The 11,283-nt window shown below is 40.6% G+C and overlaps 1 long non-coding RNA gene across 1 annotated transcript; it reads left to right on the top strand.

Annotated features, from left to right (window-relative positions):
- The first annotated feature begins 772 nt into the window (after positions 1-772).
- LOC149972805 (uncharacterized) lies at positions 773-6,208 on the top strand. The gene is made up of 3 exons (XR_016490534.1): positions 773-1,079; positions 1,450-1,511; positions 4,888-6,208. It is a non-coding gene; the product is annotated as an uncharacterized LOC149972805 (long non-coding RNA).
- Positions 6,209-11,283: the final 5,075 nt, after the last annotated feature.

Raw genomic sequence — 11,283 nt, 5'->3', positions numbered from 1 at the left:
TCCTACCCATCTTTCCGATTTGGTCTTGCCGTACATACCTACACGTAGGCTACGGTCACAAGACGCAGGACTCCTTACTGTCCCTAGAATTTCTAAGCGAACAGCTGGAGGCAGGTGAAGGTGAATGGAAAGGCACTGGAGCCTTGCTGTCTCTGCCTGGCCGGTTCCCCTCTCTCCACTGGTATTCTCTGCCTCAAACCCTATTACAGGGGCAACGAGCTGTTCTTGTTAATGGGGAGAATCTGAAAGTTGTGTCTAATTTCAGGTATCTTGGTGTAATTTTGGACTCCAACTTGAGATTTATTAAGAAACATGTAAACAAGGTGGTTAACACGGTTAACCTGTTAGATCTCTAGGGGCGCTATTTCATTTTTGGATAAAAAACGTTCCCGTTTTAAGCGCGATATTTTGTCACGAAAAGATGCTCGACTATGCATATTCTTGACAGTTTTGGAAAGAAAACACTCTGAAGTTTCAGAATCTGCAAAGATTTTGTCTGTAAGTGCCCCAGAACTCATTCTACAGGCGAAACCAAGATGATGCATCAACCAGGAATTAGCAGAATTTCTGAAGCTCTGTTTTCCATTGTCTCCTTATATGGCTGTGATTGCGCAAGGAATGAGCCTACACTTTCTGTCGTTCGCCCAAGGTCTTAGCAGCATTGTGACGTATTTGTAGGCATATCATTGGAAGATTGACCATAAGAGACTACATTTTCCAAGTGTCCGCCTGGTGTCCTGCGTGGAATTCGGTGCGCAATTGCCAGCTGCTCGTACTTTTCCATTTGATATAGGGGAGAAACCATGTGTCCAAGAACGATGTATCAATGAAGAGATATGTGAAAAACACCTTGATGATTGATGATTCGCCATGTTTGCCATGTTTTCAGTCGATATTATGGAGTTAATTTGGAAAAAAGTTCGCGTTTTGAGGACTGAATTTTCGGATTTTTTTTGGTAGCCAAATGTGATGTATAAAACAGAGCTATTTCTAATACACAAATAATCTTTTTGGAAAAACTGAGCATCTGCTATCTAACTGAGAGTATCCTCATTGAAAACATCAGAAGTTCTTCAAAGGTAAATGATTTTATTTGAAGGCTTTTATGTTTTTGTTGAAATGTTGCGTGCTGGATGCTAACGCTAATGCTAACGCTAAATGCTAACGCTAAATGCTAACGCTAGCTAGCTACTTTTACACAAATGATTGTTTTCCTATGGTTGAGAAGCATATTTTGAAAATCTGAGATGACAGTGTTGTTTACAAAAGGCTAAGCTTGAGAGATGGCATATTTATTTCATTTCATTTGCGATTTTCATGAATAGTTAACGTTGTGTTATGCTAATGAGCTTGCTGATAGATTTACACAATCCTGGATACAGGGGTTTTTTCATAGCTAAACGTGACGCAGAAAACAGAGCGATTTGTCCTAAACAAATAATCTTTCAGGAAAAACTGAACATTTGCTATCTGAGAGTCTCCTCATTGAAAACATCTGAAGTTCTTCAAAGGTAAATGATTTTATTTGAATGCTTTTCTGTTTTTTTGTGTAAATGTTGCCAGCTGAATGCTAATGCTAAATGCTACGTTAGCCATCAATACTGTTACACAAATGCTTGTTTTGCAATGGTTGAGAAGCATATTTTGAAAATCTGAGATGACAGTGTTGTTAACAAAAGGCTAAGCTTGAGAGCTAGCATATTTATTTCATTTCATTTGCGATTTTCATGAATAGTTAACGTTGCGTTATGGTAATGAGCTTGAGTCTGTATTCACGATCCCGGATCCGGGATGGGGAGATCAGAAAGGTTAAGTTTGGATTATCCAACTTTAGGTTTATCAGACCTTTCCTTCCTCTGGAGGCCACCAAACTATATATGCATGCTGTGATCTTCTCACATCTGAGATATTGCCTCAAATGCTGTTCACAAGCAGGAGCTACGATTCTGAAAGCAATTGAATCACTCTACAAACAAACACTTAAGATTTTTAATAACAAACCAAACAGTTACCACCATTGTGATATCATTTAAAAACATAATTTATTTAGTCTGGATAGCTTTAAGCAGGATGTAGATGCAAGCCTTGTCTTTAACATCCTGCATGGTCTTGCCTCTCCACCCCTATGTCGGCATATCATGCTCAAGGAAAGCACATCCAGGATAACAATGGCAGTAACTAGAGGGGATTGCGTTGTCCCTTTTCAACACAGTAAAATTGGCCAATCAGCCATCTCTGTTAGAGATACAATATACTGGAAAGCATGTCCTTTTGTGGTGGTTTATTTGCAGCAACATGAAGTCCTGTTTTTTCGACTGCACTTGAAGAAACTTTAAAAGTTCTTGAAATTTTCCGGATTGACTGACCTTCATGTCTTAAAGTAATGATGACCTGTCATTTCCCTCTGCTTATTTGAGCTGTTCTTGCCATAATACGGACTTGGTATTTTACCAAATAGGGCTATCTTCTGTATACCACCACTACCTTGTCACAACACTGATTGGTTCCAATGCCTTAAGAAGGAAAGACATTCCACAAATTAACTTTTAACAAGCACACCTGTGAATTGAAATGCATTCCAGGTGACTACCTTATGAAGATGGTTGAGAAAATGTCAAGATTGGGCAAAGCCGTCATCAAGGCAAAGGATGGCGCCGATAGAGATGGCCGCCTCACTTCGAGTCCTTAGAAAACGATGCAGTATTTGTTCTTTAATGTATTATTTCTTACATTATTAGCCCAGAAAATCTCAAGTTTTATTACATATAGCAGAGAAGAACTATTGGATATAAGAGCGATGTCAACTTACCAACATTATGACCAGGAATACGACTTTCCCGAAGAACATCTTTTGTTCGGCCCACCACCCAGGACATTTGATCTAATCCCAGAGGCCGACCCAAAACAACGTCACCGCAGAAGAGGTAGACGGAGCGGCCTCCTGGTCAGACTTCAAAGGCGTGCACACCACCCACCGCTTCCAAGTATATTACTCGCCAAAGTCCAGTCTCTAGACAACAAGGTGGACGAAATTAGGGCAAGGGTTGCCTTCCAACATTCTCTGTTTGATGGAAATATGGGATATGATGTCAGAGTCGGAACAGCCACCGGGTTTATTCATGCGTCGCGCTGACAGAAATAAACATCTCTCTGGGAAGAACAAGGGCGGAGGTGTATGCTTCATGATTAACGACTCATGGTGTAATCATAACAAGATACAGGAACTCAAGTCCTTCTGTTCACCTGACCTAGAATCCTTTACAATCAAATGCCGACCATATTATCTCCCAAGAGTTTTCTTATTGGTTATCGTCACAGCTGTGTATATCCCCCCTCAAGCAGATACCACGACGGCTCTCAAGGAACTTCACTGAAAACCATATATCCTGAGGATGCATTTATTGTAGCTGGGATTTTAACTGGGAAATGTTCTAGGTAGCCTCAGCAAATAACATTGATTCATACGCTGACTCGGTGAGTGAGTTTATAAGGTAGTGCATTGGAGATGTACACACTGCGACTATTAAAACCTACCCTAACCAGAAACCATGGCTAGATGGCGGCATTTGCGCAAAACTGAAAGCACGAACTACTGTATTTAGCCATTGAAAGATGACTTGGAATATAGCCGAATATAAACATTGTAGTTATGCCATACAACAAGCAAAATGTCAGTATAGGGTTCAAAGTGGAGTCGCAATTCAACGGCTCAGACATGAGATGCATGTCGCAGTGTCTAGAGCAATTACGGACTGCAAAAAGAAAACCAGCCACGTCACGGACACCGACGTCTTGTTCTCCGTAGCCGACGTGAGTAAGACATTTAAACTTGTTAATCTTCGCAAGGCTGCTGGCCCTGACAGCATTCCTAGCCAAGTCCTCAGAGCAGACCAGCTGGCTGGTGTGTTTACGGACATATTCAATCGCTCCCTATCCCAGTCTGCTGTCCCCACATGCTTCATGATGGACACCATTGTTCCTGTACCCAAGAAGGCAAAGATAACTGAACTAAATGACTATCGCACCGTAGCACTCACTTCTGTCATCATGAAGTGCTTTGAGAGACTAGTGTAACCCTCTCACCAGGCTCGAATTTGACTCTCATGATATTAACTTAAGTAGAGTATCTCAACAGCATGGGATGTTAGGTAAGAAGAACATCTTCAATAAGAATCCCTATTGTAAACTATCAAGGTTGATGACAAATAGGGTATTAACTTCAGATGGAATGATTATAGATTTTTGTAATTGTATAATGATATACTTTCCATGCATTAAATTAAATTGAAACAGCAAATGACTCCACCAAGGCAAAATACATGAGGTTCAAAATGTGTATTACATTTTCAAAGCACCACATACAAATAAAAATAATAGTAATAAACCCCAATGAGTTGTGCACAACCCATGTCCAAATTATTTCAATCTTGCTTAACCCTTTGGCATGCGTTGGAACTAAAAAAAAATGACAACACACATGAAGTCCCGAAGCACCCCACCGTTGTGTTAACTCACTACTCGTAAATGTTCACTTAGCGAAGTATGGCAGTTCCTTGCAGGCTTCCTCACAAGATCCACAGCAAGCACAGCTATCAATACAGACAGTACTCTTTATAGCAGTAACAGATATCCCATGGGAACATGAACTCGTTAATCTTTCCCAAGCAATTCTCTCTCGGTGTCACATGATGCTAGGCTAACCTCAAGGCTGTTTTTCTTAACAAAATTATAACAACTATCTTTTAAAATAAAATCATTATTTCCCTTCAAAACTCGGTAGGTATGGGTTTTGTTCTATAGTTATTGTCTTCTTTTATCATTTTTCTTCACCATAATCTAATGTCCATCCTTTTTTCAACTTCTCTCTCCCTCTTTTTTTTTCCCCAGGCGGAGATGGGCTGCCACATCTCCACCCCGCTGATCCTCAACACTGGGACCCACAAGGGTGCGTGCTCAGCCCCCTCATGTACTCACTGCTCACCCATTACTGTGTGGCCAAGCACACTTCCAACTCTATCATCAAGTTTGCAGACAACACAACAGTAGTGAGCTTGATTATCAACAACAACGAGACAGCCTACAGGGAGGAGGTGAGGGCACTTCGATTGTGGTGTCAGGAAAATAACCTCTCACTCAACGTCAACAAAACAAAGGAGATGATTGTGGACTTCAGGAAACAGCAGAGGGAGCAACCCCCCTATCCACATACTGTAGATGCAACAGTAGTGGAGAAGGTGGAAAGTTCCTTGACGTACACATCACAGAAAAACTGAAATGGTCCACTCACACAGACAGTGTGGTGAAGAAGGTGCGACAGCGCCTCTTCAACCTTAGGAGGCTGAAGAAATTTTGCTTGTCAACTAAAACCCTCACTGCACCCTCACTGCAACTGCACCGCCCTCAACCTCAAGCTTCTCCAGAGGGTGGTGCAGTCGGCACAACACATCACCGGGGGCAAACTACCTACCCTCCTAGACACCTACACCACCCGATGTCACAGGAAGGCCAAAAAGATAATCAAGGACAACAACCACCTGAGCCACTACCTGTTCACTACTCTACCATCCAGGTGGTGAAGTCAGTACAGGTGCATCAAAGCTGGGACCAAGAGACTGAAACAGCTTCTATCTCAAGGCCACCAGACTGTTGAACAGCCATCACTAACACAGAGAGGCTGCTGCCTACATACAGACTCAAATCATTGGCCACTTTAATAAATCGATCACTACTCACTTTAAATAATGCCACTTTATTAATGTTTTCATATCTTACATTACTCATCTCATATGTATATACTGTATCTTATACCATCTATTGCATCTTGTCTATGCCGCTCGGTCATTGCTCATCCATATATTTATGTACAAATGTACAAATTCTTATTCCATCCCTTTAGATTTGTGTGTTTTAGGTAGTTGTTGTGGAATTGTTAGATTACTTATTAGATATTACTGCACTGTCAGAACTAGAAGCACAAGCATGGCGCTACACCACACAGACACTGCTAACCATGTGTATGTGACCAACAAAATTTGATTTGGTTTTGATTTGACTTTGAATAATCTCGAATATTAAAATATATTTTGATTTGTTTAACACTTTTTTGGTTACTACATGATTCCATATGTGTTATTTAATAGTTTTGATGTCTTCACTATTATTCTGCAATGTAGAAAATAGTAATAAAAAAATTAAAATACTTGAATAAGTAGGTGTGTCCAAAATTTTGAATCGTACTGTATATATAGACATACTCTACTGGTAAATATTATGGTCTGCAGTTTATCATTAGGCATTCTAATTTAGGTGAGCAAAAGCCTCGAGCCTTGCTTAACATTAGAGATTTTGCACCAACTGTAGGTAACAAGGAAACACCCCTCCCCCTCTCATCTTACTTGAGGATGCCTGGAAAAGCCAGCGAGGTATATATTATCCATGTCCTTGTTCAGCCACGACTCTGAAAAACATAGGGTATTACAGTTTTTCAGGTCCCGTTGATAGGATAGTCTCGAACGGAGCTCATCCAGTTTGTACTCTAGTGATTGTAGGTTCGCAAACAAAACATAGGAAAATGGCAGTCTAGATGCTCGCCGACGTAGTCTAATCATGACACCGCCTCGTTTACCTTTCTTTCACCGCTTCTCCCTCTTTCAAGGCCCTGGGATCAGGGCCTGGTACCGGGAAAGCATAACATCTAGAGCTGCCAACTCGTTGAAGTAGAAATCTTCATCCAAATTTAGTTTAGTGACCGCTGTTTACCATAAGCTGTTTATCAATCGTAGGAAATTATGGCAAAAAAGTTAAGAACACGGGGAAAAAAGACAAAATAGCAGAATAGGTCAGAGCCCATAAGATGGCAGCTAACCACTGCAGCGCCATCTCTGACACACAAATAGGGAACTTAAGCACCAGGGCTCCTGTGGTAGTGGGGAATCGTTTGAGGGCTACACGTGCCGGCTGATGTGAGAAGATTCCCTGGCCAGATGGGGGAAGATGTAGTGTCCGTTTCTAGGGAGAATAGGAGGGCATTGCAATAAGACAGAACATTGGAGGGGTTGGAAAAGCTTTGCAACATCTCCATTACACATTACAGCATGATCAAATGAGTAAATGAGAATATAGGCGTCAGAAAGGAACTACTCAAAGGCATTGGTTTTACGATGCATCCTTCATTATTTGCAAAGAAAAAATACAATAAATCACACATTTTCTCATGTGTTTTTGGAATGATTATTATTTTTATATGATCTAGACCAGAGGGAAAATGAATCAGATTCTTTGTGAGGACTCTCTGTAAGTGTCATTAATGTGTCATCTGGTTATGTTTCACCCACATAGCATCATCACAGCTAATCGTATTAGCATCCACTGTGCCATTACCTCACAGTACCTGCGCATCCCTTCGCACTGTATAGCCAAGCTCTGGCCAAGTGAGTGGAATATATGTCAACCGTTTCAGGAAACTAGGCATATGTCACAAGTCACAACTTCACAGGAGAGCCATTTTAATGTTTTTGGTAGAAATGTCTTCTGGAACATGTGAACTTTCATGTATCTTAATAACAAACTTCTATGCCATCTGTAAATATGAATAACATTGTTAATTACGAGCCGTGTTGATTAAGCCACAGGAAAAGAGAGCAACCTTCCCACTAGCCATGATTGGCTGAGATAATGAGTAGGCTGGACATGCCAAGAGAGGATTGGTCTGCCATATAGAAGGCTTCTGTCTATTTGAGGTAGTCAGTCTGTGTCTGTGTTGGTTTCCTTTTAAGCTAAAGTGTACTGTTAGCTAGCTAGCTAATGTTAGCTGGCTGGCTCCCTAGCTAATGTTACGTGTATGACGTTATTATTCGCATCCCAGAACCATTTGTTTTGCTAGGTAGAGACTAATGTTAGCTAGCTAACATTGAACCTGGTTGGTTAGCTCCCAGCAGATTCATGCAGGGTAGTAACGACATGATTTGGCACAACATTGTTGTTTAACTAGCTAACGTTAGCTGGCTGGCTTGTTAGCTAACGTTACATAACGTGTGTGATCTTACATATTGTTTACCTGGCTAGGTTCATTGTTTACCTGGCTAGCTAGTTACATGTCTTCAGCTAAAGTGTACAACACCCGTTGAATATGGCCGGTGTCAGTAAACGTCGGCAAAAAAGCGCAACTAAATTGTTTGCTGCAGAGCTGGTTAGGCTGTTTTCATCTTATCCAAAGGTAAACAAATCATTGACCAGAGCAATGATTGAGCTGAGAGCGAAACGAGATGGGTAGGGATAAAGCTTAAGAGAGTGTGAACGATTCTGAATGGGTGTAGACAAGAAGAGTTCTTCACTAGATACCAAAACATTCAAAGGCCATTTTCTCAAAAGTGAGTTTACAAGTTTATCAATTTTGAAAGCAGAATTACTTTTCCATTGTTCCTCAAAAATGCAGTGTATGATATACCATTTTGTAGTTCTGAGTCTATACTTTTATCCAATGTAAAAAACACAATTTCAGATGTTGCTACATAAGAACAAATCCAGGAAAACAACTGCCGATTGAAAGCGACAGTGTACAAAGGATTATGATATTGATATCAGTAATAACACACACACACAGAGAGACACACACACACACACACACACGCACCCAGCGAGTAGTAATTGGATTGGGCATACACATCCACTGTGACATCATTGACAGTGACCCTTCTCTACTGCTTATTGAACATATCCATTCACACTGTAAATGTGGAGAATGAATGTCTCACATATTTCTCATCCACACACGCACATCTACCCACCCATGCATTACAGTGCCTTGCGAAAGTATTCGGCCCCCTTGAACTTTGCTACCTTTTTACCTTTTGCCACATTTCAGGCTTCAAACATAAAGATATAAAACTGTATTTTTTTGTGAAGAATCAACAACAAGTGGGACACAATCATGAAGTGGAACGACATTTATTGGATATTTCAAACTTTTTTAACAAATCAAAAACTGAAAAATTGGGCGTGCAAAATTATTCAGCCCCTTTACTTTCAGTGCAGCAAACTCTCTCCAGAAGTTCAGTGAGGATCTCTGAATGATCCAATGTTGACCTAAATGACTAATGATGATAAATCATCAACAATCCACCTGTGTGTAATCAAGTCTCCGTATAAATGCACCTGCACTGTGATAGTCTCAGAGGTCCGTTAAAAGCGCAGAGAGCATCATGAAGAACAAGGAACACACCAGGCAGGTCCGAGATACTGTTGTGAAGAAGTTTAAAGCCGGATTTGGATACAAAAAGATTTCCCAAGCTTTAAACATCCCAAGGAGCACTGTGCAAGCGATAATATTGAAATGGAAGGAGTATCAGACCACTGCAAATCTACCAAGTCCCTCTAAACTTTCAGCTCATACAAGGAGAAGACTGATCAGAGATGCAGCCAAGAGGCCCATGATCACTCTGGATGAACTGCAGAGATCTACAGCTGAGGTGGGAGACTCTGTCCATAGGACAACAATCAGTCGTATATTGCACAAATCTGGCCTTTATGGAAGAGTGGCAAGAAGAAAGCCATTTCTTAAAGATATCCATAAAAAGTGTCATTTAAAGTTTGCCACAAGCCACCTGGGAGACACACCAAACATGTGGAAGAAGGTGCTCTGGTCAGATGAAACCAAAATTGAACTTTTTGGCAACAATGCAAAACATTATGTTTGGCGTAAAAGCAACACAGCTCATCACCCTGAACACACCATCCCCACTGTCAAACATGGCGGTGGCAGCATCATGGTTTGGGCCTGCTTTTCTTCAGCAGGGACAGGGAAGATGGTTAAAATTGATGGGAAGATGGATGGAGCCAAATACAGGACCATTCTGGAAGAAAACCTGATGGAGTCTGCAAAAGACCTGAGACTGGGACGGAGATTTGTCTTCCAACAAGACAATGATCCAAAACATAAAGTAAAATCTACAATGGAATGGTTCAAAAATAAACATATCCAGGTGTTAGAATGGCCAAGTCAAAGTCCAGACCTGAATCCAATCGAGAATCTGTGGAAAGAACTGAAATCTGCTGTTCACAAATGCTCTCCATCCAACCTCACTGAGGTCGAGCTGTTTTGCAAGGAGGAATGGGAAAAAAATGTCAGTCTCTCGATGTGCAAAACTGATAGAAACATACCCCAAGCGACTTACAGCTGTAATCGCAGCAAAAGGTGGCGCTTCAAAGTATTAACTGAAGGAGGCTGAATAATTTTGCACGCCCAATTTTTCAGTTTTTGATTTGTTAAAAAAGTTTGAAATATCCAATAAATGTCGTTCCACTTCATGATTGTGTCCCACTTGTTGTTGATTCTTCACAAAAAAATACAGTTTTATATCTTTATGTTTGAAGCCTGAAATGTGGCAAAAGGTCGCAAAGTTCAAGGGGGCTGAATACTTTCGCAAGGCACTGTACATGCACGCTCACGCTCACACGCATGCAAACACACAAACACACACACACACAAAGTAATGTACCTTTTAACTTTCGTACATTTTTGAAGCACATGCAGTACCAGTCAAAAGTTTGGACACACCTACTCATTCAAGGGTTTTTCTTTATTGTGATATTTTCTACATTGTGGAATAATAGTGAAGACATCAAAACCTTCATGTCTTGCAGTAATGATGGACTTCCGTTCCTCTTTACTTATTTGAGCTGTTCTTGCCATAATATGGACTGGGTCTTATACCAAATAGGGCTATCTTCTGTATACCACACCTACCTTTTCACAACACAACAGATTTTATGAAAGAAAGAAATTCCACAAATTAACTTTTAACAAACTGTTAATTGAAATGCATTTGAGGTGAGCTGGTTGAGAGAATGCCAAGAGTGTGCAAAGCTGCCATCAAGGCAAAGGGTGGCTACTTTGAAGAATCTCAAATATAAAGTATATTTTGATTTGTTTAACACTGTTTTGGTTACTACATGATTCCATATGTGTTATTTCACAGTTTTGATGTCTTCACTATTATTTTACAATGTAGAAAATAGTAAAAAATAAAGAAAAACCCTTGAATGAGTAGGTGTGTCCAAACTTTTGACTGGTACTGTATGTTTCTTCCACGTCTTCACCAACCATTCAGCCATCCCTCCACAACCACGACCGCCAGTTCAAAAAGGAACATATCTTCTCTGATCGATCCAAAACCCCAAATTTATGACTGCTCGAGGACAATAAAAAAAGGCACACTTAAAAAGTGACGTGAAAACTCTAGGGCAGAGTTTAACAGTTTGGCTGACTCATTTTATAGGCCAAGT

This window comes from Oncorhynchus mykiss, chromosome 22 (genome assembly GCF_057628025.1).
Source record: "Oncorhynchus mykiss isolate SJ-2025 chromosome 22, ASM5762802v1, whole genome shotgun sequence".
NCBI lineage: Eukaryota > Metazoa > Chordata > Actinopteri > Salmoniformes > Salmonidae > Oncorhynchus > Oncorhynchus mykiss.
Note: the sequence above shows the minus strand (reverse complement) of the source record. Positions and strands in the feature narration are given on the sequence as shown.